This window comes from Pseudophryne corroboree, chromosome 5 (assembly GCF_028390025.1).
Source record: "Pseudophryne corroboree isolate aPseCor3 chromosome 5, aPseCor3.hap2, whole genome shotgun sequence".
NCBI lineage: Eukaryota > Metazoa > Chordata > Amphibia > Anura > Myobatrachidae > Pseudophryne > Pseudophryne corroboree.
The window spans coordinates 309,540,076-309,560,717 of NC_086448.1; positions in this window are offsets into that span (position 1 = coordinate 309,540,076).

Sequence of the window (20,642 nt, forward strand, 5' to 3'; positions counted from 1 at the left end):
CTTGTACGGCCTACCTCTGACCGTGTAACCTTCGAAGTGCACCAAACATGGCTACCCCATCTGGTACGCTTGTGGATTGGATGAAAAATACATGGACCTCGTGGTTTTGTTTGAACCACAAGGCTAAACTCACCACCATTTTGTGCCATCTCTTCTAGGGGTAGACTATTCCACCCTGGGTAATCCTACTCTGTGCGCCCACGATGGCTGCCGCACCTGGTACCTTGTGAAGGTGGAATACACAACCCTTGGAAGTTATTACCCAAAAGGCCTACACCAATCATGCATTATGCTTTCTGTGTGCTTAAGGTTTTCTTTTATGTCTGTGTGGCTAATCTATTGTATGTAGTACTTAGATCCTCTGTATTATGTGCATTGTTTTTGATGTCTGTAAAGAGCCTTGAGTCCTGTTGGAGAAAAAGTGCTATATAAATAAAAAAATATTATTATTATTATTATTATTATTATTAAAATGACTCTGGGTGCAACAAGTGAAGACAAAATGCTGACTCCACATGACGTTTTGCTATCCCCGAAACTCTGAACTATGTCAAGTTGGGCCACCAAAAAAAGGCACCATTAATTGAACCCACCTCCAGAGGAGATGAATGATAAATTAATCTGTATTAACTTGGCAACAGCTTAGACAACAGACTAACCAAAGAAATACAAAACGCCAGCTACATTGGTGTAAGAAAAAGGGCTGCACATGCCCCCAAATGAAGCTCAGCCACAATTGCTAAATGGAAACTCGCAGAAAAATGCTCAAAAGTCAGCCTCCTCCAAGAAATAATAACACCCAAGTCACTTCCCCAACTATGATACATTAAAAGGGTTATTTATCTAGGGTCACCCCATCCACTTGCTGACCACAGTCCTTGGTCAGGTGACCGCTCGTGGAGTATGAGCATGAAGTTAAACCTGCAGGCAATTTCCCTAGTAGATATGGCACTGTTAAAGGTAAAATATTTGCCTTTGATTTGGGACAGCTTGTTAAGACTCTTTTGCCCTAGTCAGGGTTGCCAAGATGGGAGACAAAATGAAAAATGCTCAGGACCGGAATTTTCTAAGGAGCATGGCAGGGGCCTGCACCACCTATGTAGAGAGCAAAATGTTCCCTTCGTTGGCACATACTGATTTATTCTTTTTGTCTTTTTTTTTCTTTTTAGTAGGAGAAGCTTAACCTCCAGGTTTTGGCCACACCCCTATCATCACCCATACCAGCCATTGCTCTTTATGGCCCTGGCAGTATAAAGTATGTAAGTTGTGCGATAGGCCATCTGCACACATATCACTCATTGCTGTCATGGGTAAAAGGGACGGTTTATCCATATTGAAATAAGTAATGATTATCGGCTTTCAGGCCAAGGGTGGCAGTATTTCTGAAAAAGAGCAGTTTGTGAACTGTTTGTGTGCCGCTGTGGTGAAGGTGTATCATGACTGGACAACTGTCACCATTGTGATTAACCGACATGCAAACTGCGTAGCACTATGTACCATTGATGTGAGAGGTGAACGTCAGCTAAGAAGGTGCCAACCAACATACTACAGTGGAGCAGCTCACCATCAAAATGAACCTGGGGGCTACCAGACCTGTGTCTTAAATTGACAGTTTAGCCATCTTGCTGCTGTCCATGATGCACATGGCGTTAAACTGGCTATTAGCTGGTGGTCATAATAACGTGACTTGACAGTGTGTATGTATATATATATATATTGTAACACTGTAGGGGTGCAAGGCGCCTCTTCCTGGGGAATATGGCAGCACGCAGCAGCTGAGGAACAACACAAGTCCAGTGTCTGGTACAACTGGCCCCGGCCAGTTTTATTGAAACAGAAAACAAAACAAACACCAAAAGAAAATACCTTGCCTGTCCGGCACTAACTAAACACAAGATGTTCCTAACTATCACTAAACAAAAACACAGAGTTCTCCAGTACCCTGTATAGCTCACTTGTATCAGGAAGCGTGTCTCTCACACAGAGATCCTGCAGTTTTCCCAGGCAGTCTGCACACCCTAATCAGGCCAGCAGCTCTATAACACTCTTACACAGCTGAAAGCCTGATTAGCCTTCTGTGAGGCCAAAGATCCGAACTGGGCCCAATGTCTAGAACTCGCCTTATCTCTCTCTCAAAGCCTTTACCCAGCTTTTACAGCAAACTGAAAAGGTTCTGACAAAACAAAAGCATTTTTCCTAGAAGTTTCCATTTTCTAAAACATGTAAGACAAGAACCTGGGACAAACATACCTGCCATCAAATGCTATCCCAGTGTTCTTGACACATATCCCCCTCCCCTGTTTCGACCTAGGGGCCGGAACACTTGTAGCCCCCAAACAGAAGATGCGAGACAATGCATCTGCGTTGGCCAATTGTGTTCCCGGTCTATGTTCGACAGTAAACTTAAAATCCTGCAACGCTAGAAACCATCTAGTTACCCGAGCATTCTTGCCTCTATTTACATACATCCATTTTAAAGGGGCATGATCCGTCACTAGTCTGAATTGTCTACCCAAGAGGTAATATCTCAAGGTATCTAGTGCCCACTTAATGGCCAAAGCCTCCTTTTCCACAATGGCATACCTTTTTTCATGCTCATTGAGTTTCCTACTCAAATAAATGATAGGGTGTTCGTCCCCATCTCTGGTTTGGGACAGCACAGCACCTATCCCTACCTCTGAGGCATCTGTCTGTACCACAAATTCTTTTGAAAAATCTGGTGTTATCAACACCGGTTGTGAACACAAAGCCACTTTTAACGCTTGGAACGCTTTTTCTGCATCAGGGTTCCATTTCACCATATTTGACTGCTTCCCTTTGGTAAGGTCTGACAACGGCACCGCTGTGGTCGCAAAATTGGGAATAAACCATCTATAGTACCCAGTAATTCCCAAAAAAGCCCTTACCTGTTTTTTATTTACTGGACGAGGCCAGTTTTGAATAGCATCAATTTTATTCAACTGGGGCCTAATCAGACCTCTGCCTATGGTGAAGCCCAAGTATTTGACCTCCTCCATTGCGAGGCAGCACTTCTTTGGGTTAGCAGTTAACCCTGCCTCTCTGATTGAGTCCAGTAATGCTTGTACTTTAACCAAATGGGACCCCCAGTCTGTACTGTGAATTACCACATCATCCAAATAGGCAGCTGCATATTTTCTATGGGGCCTCAAAATTTTATCCATCGCCCGTTGGAAGGTTGCTGGAGCCCCATGCAACCCAAAGGGTAACATCTTATACTGGTACAGCCCCTCCGGAACCGAAAAGGCTGTTTTTTCTTTGGCGCTATCAGATAAAGGTATTTGCCAGTAACCTTTGGTCAGGTCCAACGTGGTGAGAAACCTGGCTGTTCCCAGCCTTTCTACAAGCTCATCCACACGGGGCATGGGGTATGCGTCAAACTTGGACACCTCATTTAACTTACGAAAGTCATTACAGAAGCGTATGCTACCGTCGGGCTTCGGGTTGAGCACTATGGGACTGGACCACTCACTGTTAGACTCCTCTATGACTCCAAGTTCTAACATGGTTTTAACTTCTTTAGAAATAGCTTCTCGCTGAGCTTCAGGAATCCTATATGGCTTTAAATGAACCCTGACCCCTGGTTCTGTGACAATGTCATGTTTTATTATGGTTGTTCGGCCAGGCAGCTCTGAAAATATCTCCCTATTTTGGATGAGAAATTCTTTAACCTGATTGTTCTGATCAGCTGATAATGTCTCTGACACCTTCACTGCGGGAAGCAACCGGGGTGAAGACACCGAAGGGCAAGGCTCCGCTGACAGAGACAACCTATCTTTCCAGGGTTTGATTAAGTTCACATGGTAGATCTGCTCTGGTTTTCTCTTTCCCGGCTGGTATACTTTGTAATTAACCTCATTCACTTTTTCCCTAATCTCAAATGGACCCTGCCATTTAGCTAGGAATTTGCTTTCCACAGTGGGTACCAAAACAAGAACTCTATCTCCAGGAACAAATTCCCGTATCTTGGCACTCCGGTTATAGACCCTCTGTTGAGCACTTTGGGCCTGTTCCATGTGCTCTCTGACAACAGGTACCACGGCTGCAATCCTATCCTGCATTTGTGTTATATGTTCAATAACGCTCCTATAAGGAGTGGGCTGTCCTTCCCACGTCTCTTTGGCAATGTCCAACAGCCCTCTGGGGTGTCTACCATACAACAAATCAAATGGAGAAAACCCCGTAGAGGACTGAGGAACTTCTCTGATGGCCATTAACAAGTAGGGCAACAAACAATCCCAGTTTTTCCCATCTCTCTCAACAACCTTTTTTAACATACTTTTTAATGTTTTATTAAACCTTTCCACCAACCCGTCAGTTTGGGGATGGTAGATGGACGTCCTGAGGTGAGTGACCTTGAATAATTTGCACAACTCTTTCATGATCCTTGACATAAATGGAGTACCTTGGTCAGTCAAAATTTCCTTTGGTATTTCCACTCTACTAAATACCTGCACCAGCTCCCTAGCTATCGCCTTGGTTGTGATAGTGCGTAAAGGGACAGCCTCAGGATATCGAGTGGCATAGTCCATAATTACCAGGATATACTGATGGCCCCGAGCAGACTTTAACAAGGGCTCCACGAGATCCATGGCTATTCTGTCAAACGGGACCTCTATAATAGGCATGGGAACTAGTGGGCTCCTAAAATGGGGTCTAGGGGCATGATACTGGCATTCAGGACAAGAAGAACAATATTCAGACACTTCTTTATAAACCCCTGGCCAAAAGAACCTTTGTAAAACTCTTTCAGTGGTTTTTTCTGCCCCTAAATGTCCTGCGGTAACGTGACTATGAGCTAAATCTAGTACCGTTCTCCGATAAGGCTGGGGAACTACCAGCTGTTCCACCACATCCTCACCCCTTTTGACAATGTGGTACAAGAGCTCATTACAGATGGCCATGTGGGGATATGTAACCCTGTCACCTGGTACCACAGGTTCCCCATTAACAATCTTAACATTCTCTCTAGCCTTTATTAAGGTAGGATCCTTTAACTGTTCAGACGCAAACAGATCCTTCTTTACCTCCAGGTCAGGCACGCTTTCAGTTCTAACTACTATGTCTCTGTTCCCAGCAAGAGGGTCCTCATCTGTCACTTCCCCAGCCAAACTATCAAAAGGCAAAGGGTCAGAAAGTTCCGAAGACACACGTACATCCCTACAATCACCGGTATTATCAACTGGCTCTTTACTTCTCACATCTGTTGATAACCGTGCTTCCCACAGTTTCCAAAAATGAGGAAAATCCCTCCCTATTATGGCCTCATGCACCAAGGTGGGGACCAGTCCCACTTTAACCATTGCTGACCCACAACAAGTTTCTATATTCACTTCAGCAGTGACATAATGTTGGGTATCCCCATGTATGCAAGTTACCCCAATAGGTATTTGCTGGACCTTTACACTAACCCAGCTTTCACGAGGGTAACTAAACTTCCTGAATCCAGCAAGGCCTCTACCCGGTTACCCTCTAAGAACACATCACACATTTGTTTTTCCAGCTCAGGTGAAGGTACCACAGTACAGGCTAACCTAGCAAAGAAAGACATTCTGCGACATTCAAAGGCAGCATCACATTGCATGGGTTCTTGCATGACTGGGCAATTGGCAATAACATGACCTGGCATACCACATCTAAAACATTTAACCACACGATTATCAACCCGTTTGGGCAACATAGACCGTTCTAGCCCCATTGGCCTGTCTCCAGGGCCAGTGTTTACAGTCTCTCCAGCCTTGCGTTCTCTTAACCGCCCAGCAACGTTTTCCCACGGAACAGTCTTACCAGTCTTTACTGAAGGGCGCTGTCGAGGATCTATGGGTTGCTGGGTGGTCATCAGTAGTTCCTCTGCTGCCAAATACCGCTCTACCATGTCCACTAATTGGTCAGCAGTACCCGGGTTTCCATGGCTCACCCACTTGCGCAGGACCATGGGCAAAGATCTCAAGTAGCGGTCCATGACGACTCTTTCAACCATCTGAGGACCAGTTAATGTCTCTGGCTGTAGCCATTTTTTTGTTAGCTGAATAAGGTCGTGCATCTGGGAGCGCGGAGGCTTCTCCATGGCGTACACCCAACGGTGCACCCGTTGTGCTCGTACTGACAGCGTGACTCCCAGGCGGGTCAGGATCTCAGTCTTTAGTTTATCATAGTCCCGAGCCTCAGCAGGGCTTAAATCAAAGTAAGCTTTTTGGGGCTCACCTGACAAGAAAGGTGCCAGCAGACTGGCCCACTGTGCTTTCGGCCAGTTCTCACGCTCGGCAGTCCTTTCAAACGTGGTCAGATAGGCATCCACATCATCAGCCTCTGTCATTTTCTGCAGGAAGTGACTGGCCCGTATAGAACTAGAGCTGGTCGGAGCACTGACGGCCACATCTCCAACCCGAGCTGCAAGTCTCTGCATCACTTCTGCTAAGGCCTCTCTATCCTGACGCTGTTGCCTGTAAAGTTCGTCAACAGCTGTCTGCTGTTGTTTTCCTATTTTCCTCCATTGCCACCTGCTGCTGTCTGTTGGCCTCCTGCTGTAGTCTCCAATTTTCCTCCATTGCCACCTACTGCTGTCTCCTATTTTCCTCCATTGCCACCTGCTGCTGTCTGTTGGCCTCCTGCTGAGCCGCTGTAGCTTGCAGCAAGGCTTTAAGCAGATCCTCCATGTCGACAGATTTTTCAGGCGGCTTTGTAGCTGCTTTCACCCAGGACATATATCAAACCCTCAGGGGTGAGTCTCAGTAACTTCCCACTGGGCTGTATCTGCATAAACCACCGTTTTCTGCAGGCCTCACAAAGCTGCTGCTTTCACTTATGCGCAGAACGGCATGCTCGCATTCTCCACCAAGTTGTAACACTGTAGGGGTGCAAGGCGCCTCTTCCTGGGGAATATGGCAGCACGCAGCAGCTGAGGAACAACACAAGTCCAGTGTCTGGTACAACTGGCCCCGGCCAGTTTTATTGAAACAGAAAACAAAACAAACACCAAAAGAAAATACCTTGCCTGTCCGGCACTAACTAAACACAAGATGTTCCTAACTATCACTAAACAAAAACACAGAGTTCTCCAGTACCCTGTACAGCTCACTTGTATCAGGAAGCGTGTCTCTCACACAGAGATCCTGCAGTTTTCCCAGGCAGTCTGCACACCCTAATCAGGCCAGCAGCTCTATAACACTCTTACACAGCTGAAAGCCTGATTAGCCTTCTGTGAGGCCAAAGACCCGAACTGGGCCCCATGTCTAGAACTCGCCTTATCTCTCTCTCAGAGCCTTTACCCAGCTTTTACAGCAAACTGAAAAGGTTCTGACAAAACAAAAGCATTTTTCCTAGAAGTTTCCATTTTCTAAAACATGTAAGACAAGAACCTAGGACAAACATACCTGCCCTCAAATACTATCCCAGTGTTCTTGTCACAATATATATATATATATATATATATATATACATACAGACAAGGCAGTCGGCAGTCACAGGGTTAAACACCACAACCAGCCTCCGTGCGACGTTCAAAATATCAATGCACCACTCCAAAAAGAACGGCACTGGAGGCAATAAATTCAGGAATGATGATGTGTATTTAAAAGCGACAGCTGTTTCAGGGCAGTAGCCCTTTCCTCAAGCAGCAACAACACCAAATGCTGGACAAAACAAACAAACAAACAACACTTACCCCACCTAAATACCCGCTGAGGCGCTCACCGCCGCATCCTCTCCACGCGTCCTTGCTTCCGGAAATGAAGCCACCGGGTCACTTCCGGTGAGCGCGTCACCCGTTGTCATGGGGACCCGCTGCTTGCGGTTCACCACTTCACTGCTGCGTCTCACAGGGGGCCGGCTCTGCTTCCTCCCCAGTCAGGGCACCCACGATCGGAGAGGGAGGGTGATGACCTAATGCACCTCCGCCTATACAGAGACAATAGACAGTGCACATGAATAACACACAGCAGAGAGGATACAGACATATGTAACATTAAATACAAAAGTGTGGTTATAAACTAAGAAATATTCAAATCCCCAGACCCACAGGCAGGGAGCCTATTCTAGTCCCAACTCTGTCACCCAGGCAGCTCCCAATAGTGAGACTAAGCTTACACAAGCAGGGTGGTAGATACAATCAACATAACAGCCCTCATGTTAATAAAGCTTACAGATACTAAAGTGAGCTCATGAACACTACATGGGTCCAAAACACCAATGCTACTATGTTAGTATGAAAAAGCTTGGCTAAAGGCACAAGTGCCTAGCCAAACACATTCCAATTGATTTTATCGTTCAGGCCACGAGGCCAGAACGTATCCAATTTTAAGATCCAACGGGTCTACTTTTCCAGTAAGATCCTGGCCCTATCCCCTCCCCTCATGGACAATGGTACATGTTCAATGCCAAAATATTTCAAAGAGCTTAAGGGGTGGCCCGCGGTCTTAAAATGCCGGGCCACTGGCTGATCTACAGGTTTACCTTCCAGGGTCAACTTGATGGCAGAGCGGTGTGCTGCCATGCGTTCACTAAACTTGCGTGTAGTCTGCCCTATGTAGTACAACCCACATGGGCAAACTATAGCATACACCACAAACGCAGTACTGCAAGTAATCACCTGTCTAATGGAAAATTTGAAATTCCTATGTGGGTGTTGGAATTCCCTACAAGATACCATATAGTTACACGTTGCACACTTAGGGCAACGGTAACACCCCAGGAACTTTTTTTGAACATTAGACACAGGAAGATTACCCATCCCAGTAATGTCGGTTCTAACAATTTTGTCGCGTAAATTAGCTCCTAGCCTGAATGCAGCAATGGGTTTAATATTTTTAAACGATGGCAGTTCCAGGTCCAACGCCACAATGGGCCACAAAGCTTGTGAAGCCCTGCGGATAATCGGACTCGCCGTTGAAAAATCAGTGGCCCAGGGAAGAATGTTGCTGGAATCTTTTTTTGCTGGATGTAACAGCTGATCCCTGGACATCTGCAACACTTGTTGTTTTTGTGACTGCAGAACCGAGTCTTCATACCCCCTAGCTAGAAACTTAAGGATCATGTCATCTAATAGGGCAGGGATCTTCTCTCTGTCACTTGTGATGCGGGCTACCCGCATCATCTGGGACAAGGACACTCCCTTTTTCAACGGCTTGGGGTGATGACTGGAGGCCATCAATAATGTATTCCTATCGGTAGGTTTGGAAAAAATTTCAGTAGAAATACAGCCCCCAGTAAGCATAATCTTAACGTCTAGAAAATTAGCCACCCTCTCATCACAAGTATACGTGAATTTAATAGGGGAGGGAAGGGTATTAATTTCTGACATCAACTTCTGGAAGGCTTCTTTCCCACACCCCCATTAATTTACGCAACAAAATTGTTAGAACCGACATTACTGGGATGGGTAATCTTCCTGTGTCTAATGTTCAAAAAAAGCCCCCGGGGTGTTACCGTTGCCCCAAGTGTGCAACGTGTAACTTTATGGTATCTTGTAGGAAATTCCAACACCCATATAGGAATTTCAAATTTTCCATTAGACAGGTGATTACTTGCAGTACTGCATTTGTTGTGTATGCTATAGTTTGCCCATGTGGGTTGTACTACATAGGGCAGACTACACGCAAGTTTAGTGAACGCATTGCAGCACACCGCTCTGCCATCAAGTTGACCCTGGAAGGTAAACCTGTAGATCAGCCAGTGGCCCGGCATTTTAAGACCGCGGGCCACCCCTTAAGCTCTTTGAAATATTTTGGCATTGAACATGTACCATTGTCCATGAGGGGAGGGGATAGGGCCAGGATCCTACTGGAAAAGTAGACCCGCTGGATCTTAAAATTGGATACGTTCTGGCCTCGTGGCCTGAACAATAAAATCAATTGGAATGTGTTTGGCTAGGCACTTGTGCCTTTAGCCAAGCTTTTTCATACTAACATAGTAGCATTGGTGTTTTGGACCCATGTAGTGTTCATGAGCTCACTTTAGTATCTGTAAGCTTTATTAACATGAGGGCTGTTATGTTGATTGTATCTACCACCCTGCTTGTGTAAGCTTAGTCTCACTATTGGTAGCTGCCTGGGTGACAGAGTAGGGACTAGAATAGGCTCCCTGCCTGTGGGTCTGGGGATTTGAATATTTCTTAGTTTATAACCACACTTTTGTATTTAATGTTACATATGTCTGTATCCTCTCTGCTGTGTGTTATTCATGTTCACTGTCTATTGTCTCTGTATAGGCGGAGGTGCATTAGGTCATCACCCTCCCTCTCCGATCGTGGATGCCCTGGCTGAGGAGGAAGCAGATCCGGCCCCCTGTGAGACGCAGCAGTGAAGTGGTGAACCGCAAGCTGCGGGTCCCCATGACAACGGGTGACGCGCTCACCGGAAGTGACCCGGCGGCTTCATTTCCGGAAGCAGGGACGCGTGGAGAGGATGCGGTGGTGAGCGCCTCAGCGGGTATTTAGGTGGGGTAAGTGTTGTTTGTTTGTTTGTTTTGTCCAGCATTTGGTGTTGTTGCTGCTTGAGGAAAGGGCTACTGCCCTGAAACAGCTGTCGCTTTTAAATACACATCATCATTCCTGAATTTATTGCCTCCAGTGCCGTTCTCTTTGGAGTGGTATATATATATATATATATATAATAATAGAAAAACTACTGGTGGAATGATAAATGGGACTAAATGAGATATTTTTTTGGCCTATGTATTTAATAACCCCAGGAGGAACTAGTTGCTCTGCTGAGAGCTTTTAGGCATTTGGGAAAAGCCGGATAAGGGTTCCAGGGGGTGTGGATGTGAGAGAGAAGGCTACATTCACAAGCCCCATTTCAGATCTTTATGTATCCAGTTTGAGAGCATGCTTAATAGTGCCTTCATCCGGATAGAAGCTGATAAAAGCTGTGGCTTGGCTCAGGGTCTCATTACCTGGAGAAAAAGGCAGCAGGCCTGTTATGAGATACTGTGATTTACTAACTGTATGTACTGTGCATACTGTATGTCTGTGTTTGTGGTAGGTGCATTAGGTCCTACCACCCTGAGAAAGGCAATATAATATGTTTATGTTTAGTTAGTGTCCAGATGGTCTAGGATTTATTTTTATGTTTTGTTTTCTGTTCTACACAATAAAACTAGCCATGGCTAGATTGCACAAAACCCTGGACTAATGTGCTGTTTTCCTGGCTGTTGTGATTTAAAGGTGCCCATCTACCCCTACTCTGATCGCCTCACAATTGGCCCTGATCGCCTCACAATTGGTAGAAGCGGATGCAAGCAACACACTGAAAAGTAGAGATGTGCACCATACACTTTGTGGGTTTGTATTTTGCTTTTGGATCTGGATCTCCTTTCGTGTTTTGGATCTAGATTGGTTTTGCCAAAACCACCCTTTCAGGTTTTGGTTTTTTTTTTAACATGAAAACAGCTAAAATCACAGAATTTGTATTTTTTTTGTTCCTACAGTATTATTAATCTCAATAACATTCATTTCCACTCATTTCCAGTTTATTCTGAAGACCTCATACCTCATAATACTGTTTTTAGGTCAAAAGGTTGCACCGAGGTCGCTGGATGACTAAGCTCAGTGACACAAGTGGGCGGCACAAACATGGCGCCCATCTAGGAGTGGCACTGCAGTGGCAGACAGGATGGCACTTTTAAAAAATAGGCCCCGAAGAGCACATAATGCAAAGAAAAAAAGAGGTGCAAGATGGAATTGTCCTTGGGCCCTCCCACCCACCCTTATGTTGTTTAAACAGGACATGTACAGTTTAATAAACCCATAATTTCAATGACAGGTGGTCCACCTGGAAAAACATTGCAAAGTTCTCCGAAACATAGCTAGCTGCAAACATACCACCTCCATATTGGATGACTTTTAACATTATGAGAAGAGGCAAGAGGAAGAGGACAGTGTCAAGAAGGTGATTAAAAATTAGAGAGACACACGCAATCAGGAACAACACACAGGCTTTCACCTCCACTCCTATATTGGTGGGGAACAATATGGACTTTAACCAAGCAAATATATAATTACCACATTACTGGCCAAACTGAAAAACTAGTGGCCAAAGCATCCGAATTTATACCCCCTTCTCCATTTTCAGGGATTACAATAATCTCGGATTTAATGCTGGGATGCAAATAAACTGGTTTATACCACAGGATTAAGGTTGGATATTTTCCCTTCCACGGAGTCTGGAGACTTATTTTGTGAAAATCTCATGGGTTTCTTCCCCCCCCCCCCCTTCATTTTTTTAATTGCATTTTTATTTACATATTTTGTGGCAGATACCTTATTTTCATTTTTCACAGCTCCCAGTTACTCACATGTGAGTATACCTGTGTGTCCCAGTTACAAGCATATGAGCATACCTGTGTGTATTGTTGATTTTATTCATATTTTTTTTAAATAAAGCAGCCTCTTTGATGTTTTAGCAGCCCCTTGTGATCCCCCACAGCAGCCCCGGATGGGGCAAGTTGAGTTCGGGTGGGTTCGGTACAGTATTAAGCAGGACTGTGCAGTGAATTTTTTGTTATTGAGCCCTGCCCTAGTGGAGCTTACTACTCTATTCGAAACTCATTTCATATTATACAAGTAGGACTGTGGTAAGAAGCAATGCTAACCTCTGTGCCCCCAGCATGCCTCAGCCTGGCAAGCCAGGCATCTTTCTGGCTGTAAGCCACCATGAGACGCCTTACTGGGCCCTTATTCAGTAACTGTTTGTGCCTCACAGGAGCTCCTGGCCCATCTAGTGCTGCAGTGCAATGGAAAGCTGATGCAATGCAAGATCACTGAAACTCTGTTCTTCCAACACCGCGAGGTCTTGCGATAACCCTATGCAGCCCTTCCATTGTACAATTATTAATGAGAAAACACTTATTAAATAAAGGAAAAGAAAACTGTACAACAAATGTGCATCTTGTAAATAATCCCAAAATGTGGAAGATTAATAAATAAAAATTAAGGTTGGCTAATTGGAGCCATTCATTTGAGTCCCTAATATGAAATAATTGAGAAGAACCTCTATCTAATGCTGGGTACACAGTGCACACTAGAATATATATCTACTACAGATGAGCAGTTTCAGACAGAGCACCCCTGGAATTATATGGCAGACATATAGACTTTAGTGTGTTTGGAAAATCTAGTTTTCTCCAGCAGTTGAAGTAGGAAATGTTGCCATGTCATGTTCTGCTGGATTATGATTCTGTCTCCTCTGAGTCTGACTGACTTTTGCCACAAATGTGGTCTCTCCCCACTTTATTGAAAACACTTAATCATTCTTGGAATTTCCATTTCCACCTTTGCGGCTATATGTTTTCACAAATGTGGTTGTGATGTTGAAGCTTGTTTTATGTTCTGCTCTATGCTTTAGTTAAACCTATGATCAAGTAAAGCAGCACCCCTGAAATTATACGGCGGCACCTCTGGAGTTATACAGCAGATAGGCAGCACCTCTGGATTTATACAGCAGATAGGCCACAACCCTGGACTTAAATGACAGTGGGGCAGCACTACTGGACTGATGGGGCAGAGGGGCAGCACCTCATATAGGGCAGCACACCTGGAATGATGTGGCAGACAAAGAAAAGACGTGCAGGATGGAATTGTGGCACCCATCCTAACTCAATTGGGAGTCACAGTGTTTGTTCGCGCCCAACGAGTTCACCGCATGGAACACCAAACAGAACAGCCTCCCTGCTCTTAAATGCATAACCTCATCCATCTTACCACAAAGTGGCCTACAACTCTGCACAAGTGAGTGAGCCATGAGAACAGCCGACCAATTGGTTGAAATGGTGAAGAGATTTGTGGTTGCTGAGGAACTTTTAAGTGTACCCCACAGAGTTCTAGTCTCCCAACGGCAATCTGGTAAGACTTTTCCAGGGGAAAAGGGTGATGGGTGGTGGAATGAACATAAGATTGTGGGTTTGGAACCAGAAAGTAGGCCATCAGTGCCAGAAAGTTTCCTGCCCCGTAAAAAGCTTGATCACATGACCCAATGTTTTCACTGGGTTGGTTTTGGCATGTTGATTGTTCGCTTACCTCTGGACCTATGCAATGTGATACTACTTATGTCAATTGCAGAGAGTCTTTCTTTTCTTAGTCAGTGTGCAATGCAGGCCAACAAGCTGAGACAGATAAGCAAATTTTTATAGTCACTACAGAAGGCAACCAGGTAGAGGCATTGTTAGATTCTGGTAGCCTTGTTACTCTTATGAAAGCTGAATTGGTAAACCACTTAAACTGTAAGAGAAAAACTGTTGGGGGTACTTGCATACATGGGGACACTCAGTATTATGTTACTTCAGAGGTGAACATAGAAACACAGTGTGGTTCCGCTATAGTATTTGTGGGTTTGGTTCCTTGTTTGATGTTTGATGCAATATTGGGGAGAGACTTTGACCACTTGTTGAAGCTGTGGGAAAACCAATTTATTACAGAAATAAATAACCCAGACACATTTGAGAATGTTACTGATGTAGTGGCAGTGAGAATGTCTGTCGAGTTTTAAATTTGCCCTTTTTCATGCATGATTGGGGGCCAGAGAATGATGAGAGTAGTAGTGGGGCACAGAATGATATACCTCCTTCTCAAATAGAAAATGTTGTTGAACCAGTTGCTTGTCTGCAGTGTCAGACTGGGGCATGAAGGGCCCACTGGGGGAATGCTGTGATAGGGGCCCATACTTAGTGGTGTGGTCAGCCTACAAAGGGGGTGTGACCATCCCCAACAGAGGCTTCAAATACACAATAGACTTGTGCAGTGTAATGCAACATATCTACCATGTATAATACAAGTGCACAGTCTGGAACCTAATCCCTAGAGGAAGGAGTGGGGCCCCATGTAGTGGGGCCCACCGGTGGTTTCCCCTGTACCCCTGTTGGCCAGTCCGACCCTGCTTGTCTGCCTGATCTTGGAAGTCAGAAAAGTGATCTTTGCCTTAGAGCAGTTACATGACTCTCCTCACATGGCAAAATGCTAGGATATTTTGTATCAAGTGACTAAGAAAGGGAAGATATTGTGGAACAATTGGTAGTTCCAAAAGCATATAGAAGAACTTCTAGACCTAGCTCATGGTCACATAACTGCATATCACCTAGGTGTAAATTATAATCACTGAGAGAATTGTACAGGGATCCATAAAGAGGTTACTGTATATTGCGAATCCTGCCCTGAATGTCAGTATCATGCTCCAAGGCCACATTTTAAAATTCTACTTGTCCCATCACCTATTATTGATGTTCAGTTGGAAAGAATAGCTATGGATTTGGTTGGACCTCTAATATTATTTGCCTGCAGCCACCAAAATATTTTAGTGATTTTAGATTACGCTACTAAATACCCAGAAGTGATACCATTGCAAAATACATCAACGATGACCATTGCTAGAGAACTAATACATGTCTTTAACATATAAAGAAATTCACACAGCGCCAGCTGATAATATTTAAATATCTGCAGCCTCTTGTTTGGGTTTACTCTTCACACAATAAAGAAAACAAAAGAACAAAATTCTTTTTCCCCACGAATGGGAAAAAAACAATTTTAGAGGCGCTAATATTAAAATATATTATTAATAAATACACCATATGCCAATATATATAATTTTGGTTTATTATTTAAATCTAATAAAACTTTCTTATATATTTGTTATTACCGGCCGGTAAATATAATAAGGTATATTCCACTATTTAAACAATCACATATAATACAATAAAAAGATTTTTGAGACAATAAAAAACTTGTCACATAATAAAAAAGATCTACAATATAAATGTCCTCAAAAGGTTTTTTGATTTCCAGATACTGGTGATTTATTACACCTAAACGTGAGCCTAATATTGTTATAATAGGTACATCTCCCGGCCGCTGGTAGCAGTTCCTTTATATGCGGACATATCAGGAGGTCAGAAAGAAGCGTCTTAGCTTATGGTTGTTTAAAAGTTCCCAGAAAACAATACAGGCTCACCTGATGATGTTTGATCGGTATTTGGCTGAAGTAGAACAATCTCCCAATTTATATGCAGTATAGGGATCAACGGTTCACTGTATATGAGGAGCTATTTTGCTGGAGAAATAAAAGCTTTTCGGCAATGTTCCCACTGGGGCGAGGTGTATAGATGAAAGCTCACCTTGTTCTCTGTGTCAGATTACACACTGCACATAACCTGTGCAGTAGGCGCTACTTCGAGCGCGGCTCTCTCCCCGGGCAGTTTCGTAGCTTGCTCCCTCTATACTCTGTGTCGGTCTGCACCCCGCACATGGATCGCACGACAGGCGCTGCTGTCGGTGCCGCTATCTCTTTGGAAGCCCAGTGTCCAACAGGGCTTGCAGATCAAGTTGGTCTCCTCAATGGGGTCAAATGTGAAAGTCCGACTTGTAATAAACAAATAAAGAGGTTTACGCGTTTCTCCGCCTTCAAGTCAAATCGGCGGCTTCCTCAGAACGTAGTGAGGCCGTCTGTAGGGAGGTGTACTTTTAAACCATTCCTGATTTACTGCACCTGTGCTGTTAATTAGATTCAACACCTCCTATTCTAACTAGTATAGTGTTCTCTTAAATTAGCATTCTCCCACTGCCTTATTATCAATATACTTAGCCTAACACGACTTATATAAATAATTTATTTTAAACCCATATGGGTGTAATATATAAAAAAGACTTCACCCTAATATATTTAATAAACTCTATATATATATAAAAATATATACAGAGAAGAAGTGGTTATCGCGATTTTACCCATTGACTGAATATTAGAGTCAATTCAAACTACATATCTAGAATACATAACTTCATATAAGTATAGAGAGACTTCCTCTAATTATCACAATAAATCCTTATATAAAAATATGATTCGGGGCGTGGCCTAGCCTGTGAGCTGTGAGGTGGTGTTTTTGGAGAGCTCCTGCCAGCTTTGACTTTTTGATTGATCCAAAAGTGCCCCAGGGGATCCTCACCCCCCCCATATCCTCAACTGCTGGTTACCTACTCCATCTAGAATCGGGGGGTCTGGGCTGCGGAATCGGGGGATCCTTTTAAGGGTCCCTGCGGGTTGCGGCCCTCCCCTCCATTTGAAGCCAGGGACTGCAGCACGTTCCCCTACTGACCGGATGTGAGGCCGGACGGGCTGCTCGGCGGAGGAGCTCGGGAAAAGTAGCGGCTACCCTGAGGAGGAGGGACGGAGAGTTACCTGTGCCTGCTCTCCTTGGGACCCGGCGGCTGTGGTCTAAGTGCGGTGAGCGGTGCCTGTACCAGCGGCTGTCTCCCCCCGTGACTTAGCGGCTCGCGGTCTGCTCTGCCTGGAGCTGGCGGCGGCGGTCCTGAGTGGCCGGTGGGCTCCACTCCCCCCCCCCGCTTGCTTACCTAAAAGTGCCCGGGGCTCCGGCGCACACTGAAAGCGTCCGGCTGTCTGCAGGAGTCTGTCCGCGGCTGCAGGCAGCTTCATAGGCAGTGCGGGCGGGGATGGCTGCTCCCTCTGCTGCTGGTCGGCTGTGAGTGTGCTTGCCCCCTCCCTGCGCTGGCATGGTTGTTCAGCACGGGGGGACAGGCATTTATAGCACATAAAACACTATATACATAAACCCCCTGGTATCTGTATTTTTCTCTGTTCAAGGCTGCTGGAATCCCTGCTGTATTTTATGCACAGTAGCCTGTGTTGGAGTATCCCACTGAATTTCCTGGCATATATCTGGCACCTCGGGATTCTCCATCTCCAGGGTCATCTGCCTCCTGTATGTAGATCCCCTGTGCTAGGAGATAAATGGGGATGGATGGCCGCTCTCATGAATATGTGATGCTACTGCTGTGCTAAGATGTGACCTCCTCAGCATTATGCCCTTCTAGTGCCTCCCTGCAATCATTCTGGCCGACACATCTCTCCACGCGACATGGTCACTCCTGTGTTAGATTGAGTCTCGCTGTATCCCTTTTCTACTGTATTTGAAGTCTCTCTTGAAAAGTGTGACGTCATGCCTCCGAAGAAGCATAAAGCCTCCAAACCGGTCTCTCAGGTCGCCTTTTTTAAGCCTTCTCCATACCGCAACAAGCCTCAAGAAGCTGGAGCCCCTGCAACTGGCACGACACCCTCGACCATGCTGCCCTCTCCCCTGGCGTCTGCATCCCCCCCTTCCGACTCCCCCTCCTCACCGCGTCTAGAAGATAGTGAGGCTTTAACGGTGGGCAGTATGAAACTCCTGCTACATCAATTTAAAGATGAAGTTACATCTGAGTTCAGAGCCATGTTGAAATCCTGCCAGAGCTCTATTGAAGATTTGGGTGAGAGGACCGGTCAACTGGAAACAAAAATGGGTGAAGTGGTGGGCTCACATAATTCCCTTATAGACTCTCATGATACCCTCGAAGGTGAAGTGGTTGCCCTACGGGATAAGGTTGCGGATTTGGAAGATCGCTCGCGCAGGAACAACCTTAAACTCAGGGGGGTTCCCGAATCGGTCTCCAATAGCAGTCTCCATGACTATACTATAGAGATTTTCAAGAAACTACTGCCCTCTGCCACTTCCTCGGATCTGCTTATAGACCGCATACATCGCCTCCCGAAGTCCCGGAGTGCTCCAGATGGATCGTCCAAAGATGTTCTAATGAGGGTTCACTTCTACCATATTAAAGAGTCTCTGCTCAAAGCGGTATAGACCTTCTTCTGACTCTGCAGAGGCGTTAGGCCAGCTTCAATTATTTGGAGACCTGTCGCAGTACACCCTTATTAAAAGACGCTCTTTCCAACCTGTTACCGTAGCTCTTCGGAAGGCTGGCATTGTCTATAGATGGGGTTTCCCCATGCGTCTGCTAATTTCCAGAGATGGTTCCACTATTGCTGTTTCCTCCGTGGAGGAAGGTATGAGACTTCTTTGCAAATGGAATCTAGGGGGTGATCGCGGGTCCGGCTCTCCTGATCGCCGACTCCAGCAGGACTGGTCGACGGTTGAGAAGTAGAGACACCCCAGATACGCCTATCTACTGCGAGCGACCTCTGGTCAGCTAAGGATACTTATCAAAGATGTGTTACTGTAGAGACTGCTGCTGTTGATGCACGCTTGACTTCTAAAAATGCGTTCGCTTTGTTGTTTTAATTCTCCAAGTTAGACAAATATGCGCAGTTAGGAGTTTGGTTTTAGGAACCAAGATACGCGTTCTGCCTTAGTATGTTTTGCTGCGGATTTTGGATTAACCTGCTTATTCTAGATCTTCGTGATTTTTCTAAGATAGCGTGTTTATATAGTTTCACATCTCTATGTTCTGTGGGTCGTGTGGATTTTTCTTTCCATTTCCTTTCCACTTTTTCCTTTTTGTTTTTTTATTATATGTTAGGATTCACAACCATCGGCTGGTTGATTGCGGGGGGGTTGGCCACCAACCTCTCTCTTTAGTGTGTGAGGCGCTGGATGTTTTGGCGCCTTACTATGGCTCTGTATCTCTACGGGGTCTGTCTCTTTACTTTCTTTCTATTTTTCTTCCTGTACACCCTTGTGTGTTCCCCTTTTGTGTCTTGTTTCCCCCAGGGCTTTGTTTTCACCATAACACAATGTTCAAGGTTTGGGCCCTCATTCCGAGTTGATCGGTCGCAAGGCGAATTTAGCAGTTACACACGCTAAGCCGCCGCCTACTGGGAGTGAATCTTAGCTTCTTAAAATTGCGACCGATGTATTCGCAATATTGCGATTACTAACTACTTAGCAGTTTCAGAGTAGCTCCAGACTTACTCTGCCTGTGCGATCAGTTCAGTGCTTGTCGTTCCTGGTTGACGTCACAAACACACCCAGCGTTCGCCCAGGCACTCCCACCGTTTCTCCGGCCACTCCTGCGTTTTTTCCGGAAACGGTAGCGTTTTCAGCCACACGCCCCTGAAACGCCGTGTTTCCGCCCAGTAACACCCATTTCCTGTCAATCACATTACGATCGCCGGAGCGAAGAAAAAGCCGTGAGTAAAAATACTTTCTTCATAGTAAAGTTACTTGGCGCAGTCGCAGTGCGAACATTGCGCATGCGTACTAAGCGGATTTTCACTGCGATGCGATGAAAAAGAACGAGCGAACAACTCGGAATGAGGGCCTTGGTATTCTTCCGGAATGTATTTGTTTGGCTCCAACGGCCTTTCTGCTTCCCAATATAGTTAGATATGGTCAACATAGTCTCATTGAATGTTAAAGGATTGAACTCCCCTCAGAAGCATAAACTAGCTCTGTCCTCTTTTTATAAAATGAAGGCAAATGTGGTGGCACTTCAAGAAACTCATTTTAGGAAACTAGATCTCCCTAGATTCCAGGATAACCATTTCCCTACTTGTTATATGGCTAATGGCCCCACAAAAAAGGCTGGGGTGGCGATAATATTTTCCCTGAACTGCTCCTTTACCCTAGAATCCCAAATTGTAGACCCTGAGGGTCGGTACCTCATATTGATAGGACTACTTGAGAACGTTATGGTCACTATAGTTTCCTGTTATGCTCCAAACACTGGTCAGCTTGCTTTCTGCAAGAAATTATGTTCCTTAGTACAAAAGCACGCTAAGGGGGCCGTTCTGATTTTGGGGGATTTCAACCTAGTTGTTGATCCTGTTATGGATAGATCTCGCACTACTGGAGGATCCCTCCGCGTGAATCAGACTCTCAGGGGTGGGGACACTGGCCTTCGCCATTTA